This window comes from Falco cherrug, chromosome 15 (assembly GCF_023634085.1).
Source record: "Falco cherrug isolate bFalChe1 chromosome 15, bFalChe1.pri, whole genome shotgun sequence".
NCBI classification, from domain to species: Eukaryota; Metazoa; Chordata; class Aves; order Falconiformes; family Falconidae; genus Falco; species Falco cherrug.
This window is the reverse complement of record NC_073711.1, coordinates 23,759,835-23,780,617: the sequence shown is the minus strand read 5'-3', so window position 1 is coordinate 23,780,617 and position 20,783 is coordinate 23,759,835. Positions and strand designations below refer to the sequence as shown.

At 51.6% G+C, this 20,783-nt stretch overlaps 1 protein-coding gene across 1 annotated transcript in view; it reads left to right on the top strand.

Moving 5' to 3' along the window:
• AR (androgen receptor) overlaps positions 1-20,783 on the top strand; it is a 60,537-nt gene that overhangs the window by 6,560 nt on the left and 33,194 nt on the right. The window lies entirely within an intron of this gene.

The following is a 20,783-nucleotide window of genomic DNA, read 5'->3' as shown; positions in this document are numbered from 1 at the left end:
CCCCCAGGCCTCACCCCAGTTTGGTGCTGGAATGGTGGTGGAAGCTCTGTTCGAGGGGCTGGCACAGCCCTTTCCTTTGCCATTAAATTGGGATTTATGTCTGTGGCAATGAGTGAAGGAGAAATAACCATTTCCAGTGTTCTTTATTTTCCAGCTTGCTCCTTCCATTCAGTTGCTTTTGGTTTGGGGCTTTCTTAGTATTTCCGTATCACATACCGAGTATCATAAAATGGTCTTGTCCTTTCCCCCTCCCTCCTCTGTCTGTCTCTCCCTCTATTCCCTCTCTTGCTGACTTCCCCCGGTCCCCAGCTCACCCTTCCCCTCGGGGAAGGGGAGATGCATCACCTCGTTAAGGGACAGGCTATGGAGGGCACGGGTGCGCAGTGAGCTTGTGTGGGACCTGCCCATCCGCTCTTAACAGCACAAAACATCTCCTTGCCTTTCCAGCCGTTCATTATAAAATGGTTGAAGGCAGACTTTGCCCCATCCTCTTCCATGCTTTCTCATCCTCTTCTCCCCGTATCTTGAATTTTTGAAGCTCTTAGACCCTCTGGAAACTGGTTGTAAAGTCTCACGCTTGATATCAACAGCAATTACTTTTCCCCCTGGTTCTCTTAAGTGCTGGTTGCAACAAAAGGAGAAGCTCTACGTGGCACTTGGCATAGAAAAGAGTGGCTGAGAATTCAGAAAATTTCTCTGCATAATGCATGAGAAGCTTTAAAGAGAACGGGTGGGTTTGAGTTCTGCAGGCGTTTTGTGTACTCTGCCCTGTGTTACTGAGGCCTTCAGGGCAGGAAGCTGTAAGGGGTTTGCTGTTCTGCTTGTACAGCTTTTATGGTTTTTTTCTGCTGTTCACAGTATTCACCGGTATTTATTTGTTATGCAGATGATAGCTGTGCTTTGCATTACTTCTTGCAGCCAGTCTGTAGTATAACCCGTTGGCTTTCTTGTTGTGAGACCTTCATTCCAGCCATGGAGAGCTAGTTAAGAGCTGGTGGTGATTTGGTGCTTTTTCTGAGGACCAAAGGGCACTATATTTCAAAATACTGGTTGTGACTGAGAGATAACGCACGTTTTGTGCCCACGTAGGAACCTGGGACTTTGCATATGGCCACAACTGAAAGAAAAATGCGCCACTGCACAGCTGCACCTTTCCACGAATGTTCCGTTCTTGGGGGGCTGTGGGGACGGGCACCAGCCCCCGGGGCAGGATCAGCATCATGGGGATGGGCACCAGCCCCCGGAGCAGGATCAGCATCATGGGGATGGGCACCAGCCCCCAGGGCAGCATCAGCATAGCGGGGACAGGCACCATCCCTCAGGGCAGGATCAGCACAGTGGGGAGGGGCACCAGCCCCCGGGGCAGGGTGACCCCTTCCTTCGGGACACTCCTGCCCTGGGGCTGCTGCCCACACCCGGTGGGAGGACACTGGTGCTGCTGGTGGGTGCCAGGCAGTGCAGCCATGGCCACGCTCGGTGATGATCTGCCCCCGTGTTGCTGAAAGCAGCCGTGGGCATTGCAGCGTAGTGGGCTAGCGTGGGACAGGGGCCGTGCCATGCTGAGCAGCCTCTGGCACGTCTGTGGGTGCTCGTGTCGGGAGCGTGTGGCTGTGCCAGCGTGTCCCTGCGGCATGGAGCTGGCGATTCCTGGAAATCTCGTCTGGCACTGAGGAAGGTGTGGGACAGTTCCAGCAGGAATTACAGCAGAAACACTGTAGTGAGGCAGTGACTACAGAGTGCTGTGGGATGCCCGGGCTGCCGCTCTGGGGGATGCCCAGCTCCCCTTGCCGCTGCCCCAAGGACCCTCCAAGGCCGCGCTTGGCTCCAGGCAGCAGCTCCCTCTGTGCCCACCCAGCGTGGCAGTTTGAGTTGCATCTCTCGGGTGAAGGGGAGGTAAAGGCATGCGGTACTTCAGAAGCAGAATTCAGATGGGCAGTTCAAGGAAAAAGCATAGTGAAAACTGGAGCTGATCAGAAATCTGTGCATGATGAGGAGAAAAAAATGTGCTCCTGACCTGGGAGAAAAGCTGGAAATGTTGCAATTTATTGCAGAAAGAAATTCCAAAATTTCCTAAAGTGTAGGAAATGTTTTAGTCCTTTGGGAACATTTTGTTTTGGTATGACAAAAGCTGTTTTATTTCACAGAGTTAAAATTAATTTGTAATAGCATTAGTTCAGATCATTGGATTTTTCTGTCAGTCATATTAATTACATTTTTGTATTAGACTGAGCTTCTTCGTATTTTATAAATTGCTGATTTTAAAATGGCTCTTCTGATTTGCAGTTTCAGTATTGGCAATTGTTACTGCAATTGGTTTTCAGTCCTTGGTGTGCTCGCTGGTGGCTGTCCACTGGGCTGCTTCAGTAGGCTGTTTATTTGAAATGGATACTTTCCACTTGTGATTGTAGGCTAAATTAAAAAAAATAATTACAAAGTTAAATATTAAAGAAAAAAGAATTGTATTATCTTATCATCCCATGGAACATTTTAAATTTATCAAATGAGCTTGGGTCCCAAGCAGCCTCTGCAGTTCCTCAAAACCCTCCTTCGCTGTTACAGCTCACAGGAATCTTGACGTAATAGCCCAGCAAACCTTACACCTCCACATACACGTGACTTTTTAAAGGAGGATTTTATTGTTTGGTGTCTCATTGCAAGATGATCTATGTGGCTTAGGAGGTATCAGCTTTGCCCATTTTGCTCTATTCCCCACTGCATTTTCAGGGTGTTAGCAGTCTTGCATGCATTTGCAAGTGGAAAAAAAAAAAAAAAAAGTATGGCATCATGAGCCAGGAGGCAGTGCTAAGCAAGAAGCATCACATGAACCTAGCGGCCTGAAGGGCTTACAAGACATGGTCTTTTCCTCCTCTTTTTCAGTTTATTTCAATATTTGTTGCAATTTCAAGTGAATTGTCTTTTTTTGAAGAATGTTTTCTGCAAAGGGGACATCTGTGCTGGAAACCAACACAAAGCAAACACCGCAAAGTCATCTTGGACAGGCCAACTGACTTGTGTCATCTTGGAAGAGGCTGCTTCTTGATGCCACCTCAAATTGGTGACGTGACACAGAGGGCACGGGCACCTTCCTGTGTTATTATCATTAGGTAAGATGTGAGCATTTGCCAGAGCTGATCTCTTCTCACCGTGGGTGAACCCATTTCTACACCATTTCATAGGCATGCAGCAACAGCAAAGTTTTCTGTGTGGGTACCGGATCCTTTCCAGCTCTTTCTTTTCCTCAAGAGAGCCAGGAGACAGCGTGTACAAGAGGTAGATGTCCAGCCTCCCATTTTAGTGGAGCACTTATGCCCGGTGAACAATTAAGAGTCAGATAGTCGTCTCTTAGTACCCGGCCAGGGCCGGCGTGCTGTCCTGTCTGTACTGTCTTCCTCCTTTTTTCACGGTTGTTGGATTACAAACCAAATGGCGGTATTGCAACTTCTCGTTGCTACCAGGGGTTAAGAGGTCTTCTCCTCCCGCACAGGCTGGCACAGATACCAGCAGGGAACACGTGGCGGATCCTTTCTGGCCGCTACAGATCTGTGTGAGAAGCATGCCCAGCAGCATGGACTTAGGAGGACCAGAAACTTGCTCAGGATCCCTCCCTACAGCCTAAGCTTCGTGGTCCAGTGGGTGATGGGTGCAGGACCACTGTCTGGATCTTGTTAGTGTTCTTTGAAGAAGTTGCGAGGACAGCAGTGGATGCATTACCTCCCAGTACGCTGGTAGGACGTGGTGTGTGCTGAGGGGTCACATTGCCAGGTGTTGGGAATGGGAATGCTGTCACCCCAGCACTGAGATCCGGCATTCACCTATGGGGCATCACTGCCCTGCTGCAGCTTGCCTCAGGTGGGAGCGCTACCAGATCTGTGTCCTGCATCCTTTCCCCCTCATCCTTGGCTGCCGAGGGCAGACCAGCTGCCTGAAGGGTTGGTCCTGCAGTCTGGGCTGGGCCAGGCACGCGGCTCAGTGGGTTTGGTTCCTGGATGCCAGATGCTGTGCTTGTGCTGTGCCATATATGGAGCACCGTGTTGCATGTGCACATGCTGTCACCGCTTACCTTCTGTAGCCAGGGGAGCTGTGACGGCTGCAGCCCCCCGCAGCGTGCTCCCAGGGCGAGGGAGCGGGATAGGGGGGGCTGGGGTGCAGCAGTGCAGGAGGTGCTCCCGTGCATCAGGTGTTGGCACGTGTGCGGGTCCTTGCAGAAGCTTGTTTTGCTCTGCATAAGACAAGAGGGAATGGCCCCAAGTTGCACCAGGGGAGGTTTAGATTGGACATTAGGAAAAATTTCATCACCCTAAGGGTTGTCAAGCACTGGAACAGGCTACCCAGGAAGGTGGTGGAGTCACCATCCCTGGAGGGATTTAAAGGACTTGTAGATGTGGCACTTAGGGGCATGCTTGGTAGTGGGCTTGGCAGTGCCGGGTTAACGGTTGGGTTTGATGGTCTTAAAGGTCTTTTCCAACCTAAACAATTCTGTGATTCTAAAAGCTTTAAATTAATTAGTATAAAGTGTAACTTAGGACTTGACGTTGAATATGAACAGTAGAAGGATGCAAAAAACTCTTACCTGATACAGAAAAGCACATTAATTTTCTTGTAGATGCCTTGTAGTTCAGATCTTTTGCAGAGGTGGGTCATATGACATAAAGCTGAATAAAGATGCTCATTTATTTTGGGGAATGAGAAGCATATCTTAGACTTTACATACACCCTTAGGGGTGAGGACAATACACTGCCAGTGGCCCCATCACTCGCAGGTCTGAGGTAGCGCCTAAGTCAGCAGGGTGGCTGGAGCTTCAGTGTGGCCGTGCAGAGGTCTCCGTTTCACAGGCTGCAGCTGCAGAGCGACGAGCCTCCTTTGGGAAGAGTTTGGGGACCCAAGGGCAGGAAATCAGGGCTGGCTGTTAACAGCATTTGCTTGAAAAAGCAAAAACCTATAAAAGAAGTTGTCTTGTGAACTTCAGGTTTGTGCTGTGCAGCAGAAAGCAGAAATGTTGCTTTGAGAAAAAAGAGGGGGTGGCAAAGGTCGTCGTGTCCCCGCAGGGCTGATGGTGCTGGTGGCGGTGTCCTGCTGACCGAGTGCTTTGCTGGCGAGCGGGACAGGGAGCCTGGCCTGTTGCTGCGCTCCTGTGCTGGTGCTGAAGGATCACTGTGATGTCCTGCGCTCTCGGTGGGAAGCCCCAGGGCTGAGGCTGGGACTGTGGGAGGCATCCATCCTCTGCTTGCAGTGCGTGCAGGGGGAGTTGAGTCTGGACCTTGAGGGAGCTGCCAGCCGAGTGAGCTGGAGTCTGGCTGGGCAGGTGAGCTGTGCCCTTGGCTGGTGAAACCGTTTGTCCTTTGGGAGGGAGGTGTTTCAGGACTTGGGATTTACAGGATACAGGGCAGTACTGAAGCAGGGAAAGGGAAGAAGAAATGTAGAGGTGTTGGTCATTTTCTGTCATTCAGTGATTCTGAGCACGATGCTGGTTGTGACAACAGGGTGGTGAGAAGCCAGCGCTGGCAGTGACGGTGGGAAGAAGCGAGAGAAACCTCAGCTCTGCTGTGTGTGGGGGCTGCTGGGCTGGGTGTGCCATGCTTTGGCACGGCTCAGCAGGCATTGCCGAAGCTTTGGGGCAGCAGCCTTCAGCTGGTCTGTGGTTCCCCGGGGACCTCTGGTCTGTTTTAGGGGTCAGTGGAGGGTATCTGTAGGTTTGGGTATGCTGTACGGGGGGACTTGGCTGCACTTCCGTGGATGAGCATTCCTGGTTTTTGAGGCGGAGTGACCTCATCCCACCCTGACCTGGTGCTCGAGGCTGAATGCCACGGAGGAGCCAGGCTCTGCTGGTTTTCCTGCGGTGGAGGAAAGCAGTTTGGTCACTTTGGGATTTTAACTCGGGTGGGCTGGTGGCCCTGGCATCGATAGTTGCTGCACACTGTGTGGACAGAACTGGCTTTATTTTTGAACAATAATAGTGGTATGGGTAAGCTCATTAAAATAAGAAGAAATTGACCCAGTTGTCATGGCAAAGACTTGTGATGGAGGTTCTTCATATTCTTCTCCATATTCCCTTTCTCTGTATCCACTGCTGTCTCTGTCTTGTCTACTGATCTGACTGTGTTAATTATTCATGTCCAGCTACATCAATCCTTCTGCCAGCTCTCGGTGTGGGGCAAAGCACGGGAGGAGCTGCCACTGGCAGAGCCGTGCCCTGCGTTGCCGGGGCGAGGTGCCTGCCGCAGGCAGTGCTGGCAGTTACTGCAACCTGTGCTTGGGTTTTATTTTGGTATAAAAATAATGTTTGGAACCCTGATTCTTCTCACGAGTATTTTAAAGTGAAGTTCAATGTATCCTCTAATGTAATAAAAATACTACCAGTAATAGTACTTTTTGCCTTTATGGCACTTTTCTTCTGAAGCGTTTACGAGCAGCAATTCAGTTAGCCTCCAGGCAACCATGCAAAATAGGTGTTATTCCTCCTTTGCAGAAAGGAGAGGGGGATGAGGTTTGTGGGAGCAAACCTTTGGCAGCAGGCCCTCGGAGCACCGGAATGGCCATGGGCCCTGGCAGCTGTTGGAGCTGGTTCCTGGGGGAACGGGTTGGGTTTTGTGCTGGGTTTTGGAAGAGTCCCATGGAAGCGTACTCATGCACTGGACTGTACCCCCTGTCAATAATCCCGTTTACTTCAGCAGACCCGAGTGCTGTCCTCAGGGATGTCCGACCCCGTCCAGCTCAGGCTGCCAGCACAGTGTTTGCAGTGGAGGGGTTATGGGAGTGCAGCATCTCACCTGGGGGATGCGGGCAGGAGCCTCTGTGCTCCCCAGGTGCCTGCACGGGCAGTGGGCAGGAGGACATGGGACCGGCAGGGAGGGCAGGCTTGGCTCGGGCTGATCTCTGCCACTGCTTTTTTCCTGTTTAATGCAATCTGAGCAGAAGCCAGAAAGATCAAGGTCACCCGCGCTCCTCTGCGGCTTGAAACTCTGCAGCCCTGGGTCTGGGGAGGCCTTTTAAAGTAATGAGAACAAACGAAGTCAAATGCTGACACATCCTCAGAAGCAGTAGGAATGGTTTGTTGGGACATAGACCACAGATTAAGTGATTTTACTGTGGTAGAAGTCATCTGAAAAATCTAGCCCAGCTCTACAGATATTTATAGATGCTGCCCTTTCCCTGGGCAGTGGGCACCCATCCCACTGGGGCAGGAACTGGATGCTGCCTGGCTCCAGGCATCTCATATCTGCACAGGGTGGATTATGCCCCAAGCTCTCTGCGGGTCTCCTGGTGACTTTCCTGTGCAATCACAAAGTGGAATGGAGCACACCGTAATAAATAAGTAACAGTCCCCAGTGAAGAGCAGTGGATAAGCCTGTGTTTTTGCTGGAGGGGCTGGTTGGGACCCTCCATCGTGGTGCTCAGGGCGTTGGGCTGCTGAGGGGCTATGCGATGCCATGAACCACGCTGAGCTCCTCGAGATTGCAGGCAAGGTGGCTGCCACTTCCAAAACAGCTCTGGAAACAAAAACTGTGTCTTAAATAAGGCTTAGAAAGTCAGTGCAGAACCCCCAATACTGGAACACCAGTAGTGTTTGTACGGGGCATCCTTTGCGGTGAGAGCAAGGGAGCACCGCAGGCAGCTGTGCCGTGGGTTCACTGGGGAGGGCAGCCAGGCACGTCTTACCGTACGTAACCGTAGTGGATCTCGGTGGGTCTGCACCCCAGAGAGCCAGACTGCCCGCAGGACACACTCGCTGTGTGCTGGGGCCAGCAGAGCCCGGCTTGTTCTGTTCGGAGTGTGGAGAGCTGCTTCAGCATGCTGTGCAGTGTCCCAGCCACGGCCCACGTGCTGTGCTTGGCCATCGTTACAATGATTTATCTGTAATGTCTGTAGGCAGGTGTCTTTGACAGGTGGTGCTGGGGGGGATGTCCCTGGATGCTGGCCATCTGATCCGAGGTGCCAGCACCGACTGCTAAGCCTGGGATTAAGCTCCTGCCAAAGCCTGGGCAGTCTGGGATGCTGGTGAATCGTCTGAGGATGGGTGGGTATGCGCTGGGTGGGTGCCCTCTCCCTCTGCACTGATGTGCTCCTGTGGGGACTAGAAACAGGGGTTGGCTGCAGCCAGCGGCTTTGGGAAGAGCCTTGGGGGTAAATCCCACATTACAGCAGCATCTTCACCCATGCTGCCAGACCACTGTCCTGCTGACTGTTCCTGGAATTGCTGCCATCGGGAGCAATCCCCACAAATGCCAGAGGGGAGGCTGCAGGTTTCCTAAAACACATTTCATAGAATCACTGGGACACGTTCGGTTCTGGGGAAAAGGTGAGAAAAACCTGGACTTCGCTTCCTCTCCCCCTGTGTTCTTGCTGCTTGAGGGATACCTTAGAAGGCTGCTGCTTGTCTTTCCCAAGATGATACTTTACTTCTTTTTCTGCCGTTTTCTCACCAACCCTTCAGCATGACATATTTTATCTGCATTAGCTTCTTTGCTGGTTAGAAATGGCAGAAAAATGTTTTGACCTTGGCCCTTGTGCTGAGAACAGAGTCCAGGCACAAGCTTCTGTGTCAGTGATTTCCTAGCAGAGGCTCCTGCCTCCTTCCCCTCCCCGCCTATCTGGAGCGGGCAGCAGCAGCATCCACGCATTCCCTGATGTGCTGCTGGGGAGCGTTTGGGTGGGCTATCTCGGCAGCTTCTCTTTCCTCTTACAAAAGACAGAAAAGGAGAAAAGTGATTTGTGTGCGCATCAAGTTAATTGCCGTCATCTGGGTCGAAATTAGGTGTATTAACTGGAAAATGAAATACTGCATGCAAATACTGTTCGGGTAATCTATGTTTTTTTTTCTTGGATCGTGTGTGTGCGTGCACTTGTGGCATGTGTCTTCTACCCGTGGACACAACGCATGGGTTTTGCCTGCATATTCTTTTCTTGTATAAATAACATCTCTGTCCCTTGTCCAGGTGGCTGCAGCAACCTGTGTGTGGCTGCTGGCTGTAGAGGAGGTGTGGGGAACAGGCGCTTTGCACCGTGCTGGCCGTGGGAAGGAGTGCTGGTCACCGGTCCCCCGGCTGGAGGGGGCTCTGTGACCCTCAGCGTGTGGGCATCGTGGGGCTTGGAATGAAATCAGCATCGCTGCTTCTCAGTGCTCAAACACAAAGTTGAGAACTAACCCTCCTGGTCACCCCCTGTCCCTTCTCCTGCTGTCTGGAAGGGCCAACTCTATTTAGCAAGGCAGTTGTGGGTGGCTTGTGTCCAGCCTAAGTCCCAGGCCTGGAGCCGTGGGTGCCGTGGGGACCATATCCCCTCCTTGGCTGGCCCATGGCTTTGTCCCTGTGCATGCCCATGCGCTTCAGAGCGTGTGAGGTCATCGCGGTTAGCTCAGCCTTTTCACACAGACTTAGTTTTCTGGCTTTCAGTTATTTGCTTTGGTTTCTGACCTCCCCTGAGGTTCAGAAAGTTTTTCCCTGATAATACAATCTTCCATTTGCAAGGAAATCTGTTACTTCACGATCTGCTCCTGAGTCCCCAGGAACATCTTTAAATGATTAGGGAAAAAGCAGCACAGGTGATATTTTTCCCTTTGTTGTTTGCAGCACAGCCTGTGCCAAATGCCAGCTCCTTGGTTCTTGGTGGGTTTTTTGAAAAAAAACGTGGTGGCTTTGAAGGAGGAGCAGAGCAGGGCAGTGCTGGGGCACCCGCAGCATCGAGCATCCTCCTGCTGCAGTGGTGCCGAGGGTGGGATGGGGCTGGGCTGAGGGTGCCAGCCAAGGAGGGCTGGGGGGGTGGCGGTTCTCCCTTTGTTCAGCTCATCCTTTGTTTTGCCACGTTGGTGCTTAAAGACTTCAATTATGGCCCGAGTTGAGACAGCTGCCCGTGTCAACAGCAAGGATAAGGTGGCAGCCTGAGGTCAGCGGGGCAGTGGGCCAGTCCCTCTGTGTGCCCATCTCCAGTTAGTGGCAGGGGCTCTATGTGTCCTACGGGGATCCTCTGGGATCGGTGGAGATCCATTTGCTCTCAGCTGTGTGGGCAGCAGGGCAGAGCTGTGCTGATGTGGCTGGAGGAGGGGATGGGGCTCTGTCCCCGTGCACCCTCTTGATTTCCCAAGAGCTGGGGTCAAGGTGGGTGCTCGGTGGCTCTGTGCCGAGATGGCTATTCTGCTGCTGGCTTAAAAGAGAGTTAAAGAACGCTCTCAAGGCTAAGAGGCCTAAAATCAGATGTAGCATCTGTGTTTTGGTTTGCAGGCGGGCTTAAAAGAGAACGATTCCTGGCTGCTTTTATTCTTGGCCTGCTTGGAGGAGCGAGGCAGAGGCAAGGCAGACAGGGTGCTGGGCTCGCCCATGATTGCAAAAAAAGCACCTCTGCTCACTCTGGACATCGCTGCCTGGCAAGGCCAGCATGTCTGCAGATCAGTGTCTGTGGTTATGGGGGTACCTCCCATGTGTGCAGGTCCCCTGGGATCAGCCGGTGGCTGCTGCTGCCTCTGCAGGGCTCTGCCCGCTATATTTCCCACGAAATGCTTTCAGCCCCCAGGATGACAGGCCGGGCTGTCCATGCCTTTTGTCACTACAGAGCATATGGGCATCAGGGCACTGCTTCGGGCTGGGTTGTGCTGAGCGTGCAGCCGGTTCATGCCAGCCCAGCTCACTGCTCACCGCTGGCAGCCCGGCCCCGCGGAGGTGCTGCAGTCCTGCTGCAGCTGGCACGGGTGGTGAGCTGTGGGCACGCCTGGCCTCACCGCAGCACCGGGAAGGCAATGCCATGGAGCAGGAGGACCTGGATGGACACTAGCTGGTTGCTGTATGGTGCTGATGTATTTGCTTCTGTGTTGCCTCTGTTTGATGAGATTGAGGCTGAGAGTGCCAAGAAGACCATAGTTATGTGAAACCTTCATTATAATTCACGTTTACTGTTTATGAAATGACTCAAAGCATGATCTGCTTTGAGGGCATGGCGAGAGGACATTGTTGCTTAAGTTGTGAAATCTCCTTTAGAAAACCAATGGTTTGCCAGCACAGCTGAAGAGAAATTTTACAGATACAGCTTTTACCCATTTCTAGACATAATAATGAGAATCATTTTTATTCCCCTGCAGCTGTGTCTTTGCAAAGGTTTGGTTTTGGTATAAACATGCCTAAAAATAAACCAATGCTGCCAGTAAGTTATGGGCCCAGCTGAAGTTCCTACCTAGGCCAGCCCGGCCCCCCACCCCACCCCTGGCCCCGGCAGGCTCTGGGCAGCTGCCCGCAGCTGTGCCGGGAGCTGGCACGGCTGGCAATGCACAGCCACTGCGGGCGATGCACCACCACGGGTGATGTACAGCCACCGCGGCGAGCCCCAGCATCTCGCGACGGCGAGAGGGGATCTGCGGGGCCAGGGGTGGGAGCCGGGGGTCGCTCCCTCAGCTGGCTGTTTCTCTTCCTTCCTCCCTTCCTCATCCGTCCCCAGGGTTGCTGTGCTTTGCTGGGAGGAGGAGGAAGGCTGCTGGCCAGAGGTGGGAGCGACCGAGGCTGCAGACCTGTGAAAGGTGGTGATGCCGCCTTTTGCTTTGCTGCCTGTGCTAGCAGGTCTGGCTGGTGCAGTGTGCCTCCTCGGTTGGGTGCCTCCAATCTAAGTGGTATTTGTGGTCTTCTCATTTTTCCATGCTGGATTCCTCCGTTGGCTGCCATCTGCCTGTTTTCAACTCATGCTTCATCCGATAGGGAAATAAAAATGCCTGATTTGTGGCACTGGTTTCCTTAGCAATAATTCCACTGCCAAATGAAGTGGGGAAGATACTATGTGTTTTAAATATCTGAGTCTGGAAATGATTCTTGATGTCCCCCAGCAGTCCAGCTGGGAGCCTTCCCGCTATGGAAGCTGTACAGCTGCTCTGAGCTCCGAGCGTGGCAGGGAGGGCTCCGGTCTGCTACCCCTCTGGGCACTGACATGTTCTTTGGTGGAGTAACTGGGGAGTGGGATTATCAGATGGGTTTCCAGGGGTTTCCACAGGAACCGAGGCAGATGCTGTCTCTGGCTGCAGAGTTGATGGGGCAGTTCATCACCTCTGAGAGGGATGCTGTTAAGGGCATGTTGCAAGTGAGGCAAAGCCTGGAGCCGCTTTCTCCTCACGGGAGGATGCGGAGGCCTGTGTTTACTGGGCTCTGAGACTCACAGGTGGCCAGTAAGGCATGGTGCTGGGTGGTTCATGGGTTTTTTTGGTGTCTCAGGGATTGGGCTCCCAGCAGAAATCAGCACCTCAGAACCAGGTATTCGCTGCGTTGCTAAACCAGCTCTGGAAAGTAGAGAAAATGCAGTGCATTCCACCAGCTGAGTTCTAGGGCTAGTCATTCAAAACTGAGAGCTACTTGGAGTTGAAAAAGCCAGGAAATGTGGGAGGTTTTCTTCCAGCCTGTATCGAGAACGAGGCATGGGATAGTGATACCCGACGGCTATTAAATCTTGGAGATCCCATAGGAAAGGGCCAGTCAGCAGTTTGCAGCTCAGAAATAAGCTCGGCTTCGCCTTAGTAGTTAATTGAATTGAAGTACAGTCTGCTTTGATAAATTTAGTTCTCATTTACCAGAAAAGCATTTTAAAAGGTTCACATATCTATTGAATTTATGGATCCATTTGAATGCAACTTGATACGTACCACAAATAAAATATTAATTCAGAATCTAATAAATAAGAAATGTGTCATACACCATTTTCTAAGTTATAGAATGCAAAAGTCACAACAAACTATCTAATTGCTTAAAAAAAATAAAAGTGTATTTGCTAAACAGGAGAAGGCTCTTGCTAATGAGAACTGTCACGTCCTCTGCAGAGGCATCAATGTGGCCATATTTAAAATTAACACATTCTGCACATTGCGAAGAGAAAATGTGAAAGTAGGAAACATTACGGAATGCATTCTTTAGGGGAAATCACTGCAAAAGACAGATGTAGAAGAGGTAAAAACTACTTATTTAAGTAGAGGGGTCCTTGCTGCCAAATTAAATTCTGATTACATTTGCAGTTCTGTATGATGTTGATTTAGATCAGTTCGCCTTGGTTTTATTTCTGCAGCACCCTACACGTCCTGTGGAGTTAGCTGAAGGTCCCGGGGAGGACCAGGAGGGAAGCCCCATTCAGCAGGCATCCTCCTCCTGGGCGCAGGTGATGGCGAGCCCCTCCAGTCCCTGCTAGAGGACAGCTGGGGGGTCAGCCCTAGGCTTGGAAAGAGACAGCGTGACTGGGGGTGACCCCCGGTGTGGGGCTTGAGGTGCTCGTGGTGCTCGAGGGCTGGCTGGTGGTTCTGTTCTGCTGGCAGCACCCAGAGGGACGTGGACCCCGAGGTTTCCCTGTCCATATTAGAAAGGCAGCGCCGGTGAGTGAGGCTGGCGGTGCTGGTCCCGCTGCGGGGGGGCAACTCCTTGCCGAGCGCAGTAAGCAGGCTGTGGGCATGCAGCACTGTCATGAGTCCCCCCACCCTGTCAGCACCATGTGCACCGGGGATACCTCAGGGGCCAGGCGGCCGGTTCACACGAGGTGCTTTGGCTGCGCCCCATCGCCAGGCACAGGTCTGTGCAGGCTGGCCACCCGGCCTTGGCAAGCTGCCCTGCGAGCGAGAAGAGAGGTCTTGGAGCAGGTATTGTCCTACAGAGGTTTTGTGAGCAGGAGCAGAGACTGCTTGTCGAGCTTATAAATGCAGTATGGGCATTAAGATCCACACGCCACAGAAACAAAAGCACCATTAACCTGCACGCGAAGGCATATACAGAGGGTGGCTGTGGTCTTCTGCCCCGCCGCCGATGGCCATGGTTGCGTGAGCCTGGCCAGCCCTGGGAGGGGACGGGCTCTCCGGCACTGTGAGCGCTGTGCCGGGCTGTTGAGGCGCGAGGAGCCGTGCTGCCAGCACACGTGGGCGGCCAGGGGTGGCCCAGGCCGGGGGCATTGGAGCTGGCTCAGGTGGGGAGACCTTCTGTTACATCTGGAGATCTGCACTTCAAATGACTTGTGAAAAGCCACCAGGGAACTTGCACATCTCTTCCTAAGTTTTTAGTAAGTACCGCTGTGCTTAGTTTTCAAAGAGGGAAAGCTAAATGTCTTCCTATATGAGCAGACTGTTAGTATGTCTTACTACAAGCCTGCGGTACCCTGCCAAGTACAGTAACAGCCAGGATGCTTTCTAGGGAACTGTACTCCCTCTCTGGCACAATGGCAGTGTCTCTCAGAGCATGGAATGTATAGATCAAGAATATCTCATTGTTTGTGATTTTCTTTATAGGTACATTTTGTCAGCAGAGGAGATCGATTCGAGAATGGAAGATTACAGTGTGGGTTAAACTAACTTAGAAAAATATTAGTCAGGACAGACTGTTTCCTCGGGAAATAAGCAGGGCTCTCAGTGCACCAAGGACACCAAGGTCTTGTCCTTGGAGACTCCAGGTGACTCACCAGGATGATACAGTGTACAGCACTGATGACCTCGGGGATGCTCGTCAGGGCTGCAGCCTGCTTCCATTGCTCCTGGTTTGCTTCTTGCCCTCTTGTGCCTCATAATCGGGTGGGTTCTCTCCTTAAGTAACCTTGGAATATGTGTAGGCTGTCTCTTTTTGTAGATACCTTCTCTGTCTGGGGAAATCAAGTGTTTCATCTTCTCTGAGCTGATGTGTTTAAGCTGCTCCCTGAGCTGGCTGACTGGAGGTCGGGTTTTGAGGCAGATGTTTTGGTCCCAGCACTGCGCCCAGGATAGGCAGCAGCCTGCCGCGGGGGCCACCTGCGTGATGCAGAGGCTGCAGGGTGGCTCTGCCCAGGCTTTGCATTTCAGGTAGAGCACACCTGCCTCATTTCACTCTTCTAACCTTGGTTTCTGCCTTGTTCTTAGGGATGACTGGAAGGTGGGAGCCAATGATGACCATTAAAATCAGGTGACACCCCAGTGGTCTGGGTTATTGACGGTGACCTCTGCCATCCGTCCTGGTAACGGACGGTGCAGTGGCTTGGCTGGCCAGGGAGGCTGTGGGGCTGTTCTGCGAGTGCTGGGGTGACGACACCCCCACGGGGTAACCGACGGCCAGGTTCCTGCAGCTCCAGGCTGGAGCAGCCTAATTGTGCAGCAGAGGAGAGCACAAGGAAAGAAAGCTGTGGGCTTGCCCCAGCCTCGGCTGGGAGAGGTGGGCTTCAGATGTGGCTGGGACCCAACGTGTGAAAAATAAACTGTGAAAGTAAGTAAATGGAGCATTTGAAAACAAAAAAGATAATTTAATTTGAGAGATTTGGGAATGGATTTGCGCAGCTGTGCTTGTTGAAGTTGTTTGTGCCCCTTGGGCTGGGAGGCAGCCTCTGAGCTGCTGCCCCCTCTGCTGCCTGCTGCTGTTTCTTGCTGCCTGCTGCTGTATCTGCTGGAGAGCCCCACGCTGCTGCTCCTGGGAGCTGTTGGTGGGAGAACCTTCTCCTGAGGGTGTGCTAGTTCTGCCTGCCCTCACTGCCAGGGATGTTTAGAAGACCCATTGTCATCTGCTAATGTTTATTTAAATCCAGTGCAAATCAAGTTCCCATATGGGTTTATCACAGGCATGTCCTAGTTGTTCACACCATGCACCGCACTCTGCTTTCGGAGCTGCTATCTTGTCTGTCTCCAGCCGTTACACATGAAAACAAGGCATGGTGGGTTTAGAAATTCAAGGCTATTTAGAAAAAAGGAAATAAATTCAGTGTACAAGGCTGCATGTTTATAGATTAAACTGCTTGAAGCATTTTAACAGATGGGGTGCTTTAAAGTTTCTCTGCAGGCCTTTTTGTCCGAATCAGCACAGCTTAGTGACTGTGGACTGAGGATTCGGTTCAGCTCTGGCTGAAGCCAGTGGCTGTGCAGGAGGACATGAGAGTTCTGACTGAAATGAACAGTCATGCTCATAGCTAAACATGGGTCTTGCACCTCAGTGTGAGTCACAGACCTTTGTCCAGGCACAAGCCCACACAGCTCCATTGATGGGAAGCCAGTTATTTTCAGTATTGTGTTTGAAAACATCAGGTACAGACGATGCCATTTTAAGGGCAACATTTACTGCTGATAACATCACGGTATCTCAGAAATGACAGTACTTGAAATGACTGGACAGGGTTCTGTGTCATCCAAGTTTGTGTGCAGATACTTATTCAGTTCATGGCTCAGCATCTTCTTGAGCACGATGGCCAGACAAGTTTTTAGATGCAGTGTTGTGAAGGTGCAAAACCACCAGCCACTTTCCCCAAAGGGCAAATGCACATGTATTTTGGTATGTGACCAAAAGCGCTCTGCTCCAGGATTCCAGCGGATGGCTGCATGGGACAAGGTGAGCTGGAGTGCATTGCAGCTGCTGTGGGTGGGCAGGCAAATCCCAGTCAGGGATTCTCCAAAGGCTGGTCCAGCTGAGTCCCCATGTTTGCAAACCCACCTCACTGTGCTCTAGCAGACATGTTTCTAGACAAGGCAACTAAATCGTGGAGCAGGTTCCAAGCCCGCTGGTGCAGACGCTGGCGGTGAGCAGTTCATGCAGGGAGCTGGTGCCACGAGGGGGTTGTGCTGTCAGGGCACAGGCACATCGAGAACAGTGCTGCAATGCTTCACTCCGGTCGGGTGGGTTCTGCTGCAACTGCTGGACTCATTTTAACATGGAAAATGTAGTCAAATTTAAGAGTGTGGGAGGTGGAAATTGTGTTCGTTCAGTTATGTCAGACTGATGGGAAACAGAGGGAATGTAAGGAATACGCATCGTGTTGTGTTAGGATGGTGAATTGCTTAACAAATGGATCCTCTAATGAGCAGGTAGGCATGGACTGCAGAAGCTATGCAGATAAAGCAGCAAACACACTTTTTTGTAGGCTGTTTTAGGAGTGGCAAGTTCTGCCTGGGGTCGGGTGGGGAGCTGTTGTGCCTTGGCTCCGTTTGGGTAGCGTGTGCTGTCTTTTGCTGAGATGGAAACTTTCTTTGTGGGCTGTGAGAAGTGGTTGACTTTTCTCTTAACCGAAATTGCCCTTGGTTTTCTGGGTGTGTTGTGAAATCTGAGCTGTTTGGTGAAATTAACTGTTGGCAAACAAGTGCTTGCATTGCAAAATTATATAGTTCCTGCTCTACAGAAATAAAGAAATGTGGCAGGAGCTCAGCATCCATTTCCTTAAAGAACCCTTCTGAAACGACAGTAGAATTCTTCCTATAGCTATAAGGGAGATACTGAGGTTGTTTTTTCTCCCCCCCTGAAAAGTGCCGTGCTCTTTTGTCAGCAGCCCTGACCTTGGCCTTCAAGCTGTGTGCCGGGGCTGGAATCTCTGCCCGACGTCAGTGCTGCAGCAGTTGTGTCTGCCCGCACCGCGCTATCTCCCTGCTTTGGGTATCTGAGCCAGGGTGGCACTTCCATGTACTGTGCAAACTGCGGCTGGGTATTCAGGAGCCCTCTGCTGTGTGCTTGGCCGTGTCAGACCTTGGTGTCCCCGTGGCTCGGTGAGGTGGGTGCAGTCAGTGGGTACCCACAGAGTGAGACCTCCCTCTGGGAGGGAAGCGCTGGAGCAGCGTTGTGAGCTGCTGCCAGGCCACCTGCCCAGCCCCTTGCATGGGGCACAGGAGCTGCAAGCGCTGCCGGTGGCTGGGACCCCTGTGCAGGTGGGCAGCTGGGGCTCTGCCCAGGAAGCTGCCAGTCCACGTGCCCCTGCAGCCTCTATGAGCCATTTTTTTGGCTTATTGCAGTGTTATTACCTATGTATTTTGAGAATGCCCTTAGAAGGTCTCTTGGAAACTGGAAAATAGATCGCTAAAGGTACCATTATCCCAGCTCACTCCGAGTTGCCCGTGTTTTAAGTGACATTTTTCTTACGGTTTTCCCTCTAAAAAGAAAAAAAGAAAAGGTAAATTGGCATCTTTTTAAAGTCAAGGAGCATAATCCTGAGCAAATCCTTCTGCTCTGTGGACAGTGGCTGCCAGTAGCGAAGGTGCAGGAGTGAGCTGGGAATGCTGTGGGTGCCACAGGGTGGGTGCCCCAGCTGCCGAGGCATCCATCTCCCAGCCTGACAGAGGGATGCTGGGGCTGGGTGCTTCCTGGTGCAAGCACCCGGGAGGAGCCTGCCTCACAGCCGGGATTAAGCTTCGGTGTCTGCCAGCTCCCTCTTGGTTTCCATCCATAAATGGGTGGCTGATGGGGGAGGTTGGCCGAGCACACAGGGAAAGCCTGAGCACCTCTGGGACGCTGTGCTCAGTATCCCGTGTAGGCAGGTGCACAGCTATAGGCACACTGCATACACCCCGGCACGGAGGTGTATTTGTACTTGCACAACTCCACTCATGCAGAAGCAACTATATAAAAAGCTGTTTAAAAAGCCACACAAGCCTTAATTGCTAACCTGTTTTGCAGCTTTAAATAATTAAGCCTCAAAAATACTCCCAAGGTCTTCTAGGGGTCCTGCTTCTGTCATTGCAACAGCTGCTACCATGAGAGTCACTTCTGCTCTTTTCATATCTGAAGTACATAGTGCAAAGCGTAGGGAAAGCACAGTGTGGAAGGCCTTATGGAAGAAGATAAATTAGCCCTTTTCAGATTTCTGATTGCACAGAGAGGAGAACAAAGGTAATGGGTTGACAAGGAGAGGTCTGGTCCTGCTGGAATCTAAAACATTGCTGGATACATCCAAAAAGCTTTTGTATCTTGTATGTGCTGCAGGTTATTTCTTAGTAGTGTCAGCTCTGCAGTAGCCCCTCACACTGAGTGCCAGGGCTCTGCAGCGTAAGGCGCTTGTGCAGCCGTGGCACGGGGGAGGCAGGGGTGTCCTGGGCCCTGCTGGGGACGGAACAGTGAGATCGTGCTGGGAGGATGGGCGGTATGCTGGGGAGGGTGAGACAGGGAGGTGTTTGTTGTATCAGGACTTAACTATGGCAGATACGTTGCAGCCGACTCCATCTCCTTCATTTAATCAGTAATTCAAGAAAAGCCTTGGAGATTGCCCAGCGAAGCTGCGGATGCCCCATCCCTGGGGGTGCTCAAGGCCAGGCTGGACGGGGCTGGGGGCAACCTGGGCTGGTGGGAGGTGTCCCTGCCCCTGGCAGGGGGTGGAGGTAGGTGATCTTTGGGGTCCCTTGCAACCCAAAGTGTTCTGTGATTCTACGATTCTGTGAAATTGAGATTGTTAGGGAAGGAGAGCTGAGCAGCATCTACAGATGAGTCGCTGATTATGATTGCTGCTGCTAAAAAGGTGTGAAATTACTCAAAATGTTTCTTGCCTTAAGAACAGAGGATAAAACTGCTGCTCCAGTTATTAACCTACAATTTAGGTAGGATCTGCATAGCTCTCATGAGGAATAGAAGATAGCAGCATTCTTGAAGGACAGAACTGACAGCAAGATTGGAATAGAGGGGAGAGCCTGGGGTTTGATCTCTTTTGCTGCATTTCATGCTTTACTCTCTAGGCGTGAGGGGCTTAGGAAAGACAGCCGTTCTTCAGCAAGGAGCCCTGGCCTGTCTGAAAGGCAAACGGCACCAGTGCTTTGGTAACAGAATTAGTCTTTGGCTGAAATTAAGCATCCCAGACAGTTGTTCATATAACAACAGCAACAGTGCCTTAAGTCCTGTCTGCACCAGAAAGTACTTTTCACCTAGGGTATGATTTAAATCAGTCAAGTTTTGATGGTTCCTCATCTGTTCTTGAGGAAACACTTTTTCTCATTTCAAACCTCTCTTTCCTCAGTTTAATTTTTGTCTCTTGGGAAGCAGAACAAAAGGGAATGGATAGTCTGGACTAAAGAAGCTACTCTTCCTACCAGAATTAAAATATCTGAGCAAAAGATGATAACCAGGCAGCTGCCCTTGTGATCCCTGTGCAGGATCTCCCTGTGTTTTGGGAAACAAGTAGTGAAGCAATTCAGGGAGAGGAGGTGAGAGAGGGGTGGGAGGGGTGGGGGGGAAATGGGGGACCGCGTGGGACTGGTGCCCCGGTGCCTGCTGCAGTCTCAGCCCGGCAAGCGCAGGGCAGCGGTGCTGTGCATTATAACTTACCCAAGAGATGGAAACCCCTATGGAAAAGCTGGTGATGAGCACAGACATCATGCGTATCTCTCCTTAAATAAACTTCTGTGCTGCCAGCTGCATCCATTTCGGTGTGTGAGATGTCCCCTTGCTTGTGTTGTACCCAGATGGGCAGAGCTGCCTGCGGACCTGCCACAGGCAGCAGTTTGGGGCAGAGGCACTGAGAAGCCAGATACAGTTCCCTTGGCCTGCGGTCTGTGTTGGTGTTTGACCCCTTTTACTACAAGGTGCAAGATTTCAGAAGATCACGTTATGGATTCTGGCTGCCAGGCTCTCCCAGAGCTGTTTTCTGTTTCAGTGGATTTTGGGTTTGTTCATACTGTGGGCCCAAATGGGGCTTTTCTGAGTGTGAAATTTTTTTCCAAGAAGTCCTGGCATCGTCACATTTACTTTTAATGTAATTTGATTTCTAAAAGCTCACTTGCAAGCATTCAAACAATACCAGAAACCCAAAGCAGGTCTAATTTTGACCAAAAAGTTGCGGTGACCTAGTGACTGTTAGAAGCTAATTGCTTCATCTGGTGTTCTGACAAAAAGCAAGTTCTAGCAAATAACTTAAAATGCTATTGCTCCCCCCACTGCCTAGGCATGCGTTGACTTGTGATTCTGATAAGCTCCTCTCCTGCTGCCATGCCTCTTGACAGAGCAGCTTCGCCATCGATCTGATCAACCCGGTGTGTGGGAAGGTGGGGCAGGAGGGAGGTGGCAGGATAGAGTACTGGCCAAGAGGAAAGGGTTTGGGCACATGGATGGAGGAAAGCATAAGGAATATGTGGTCAGAGAGTGGGGCTGGCTCT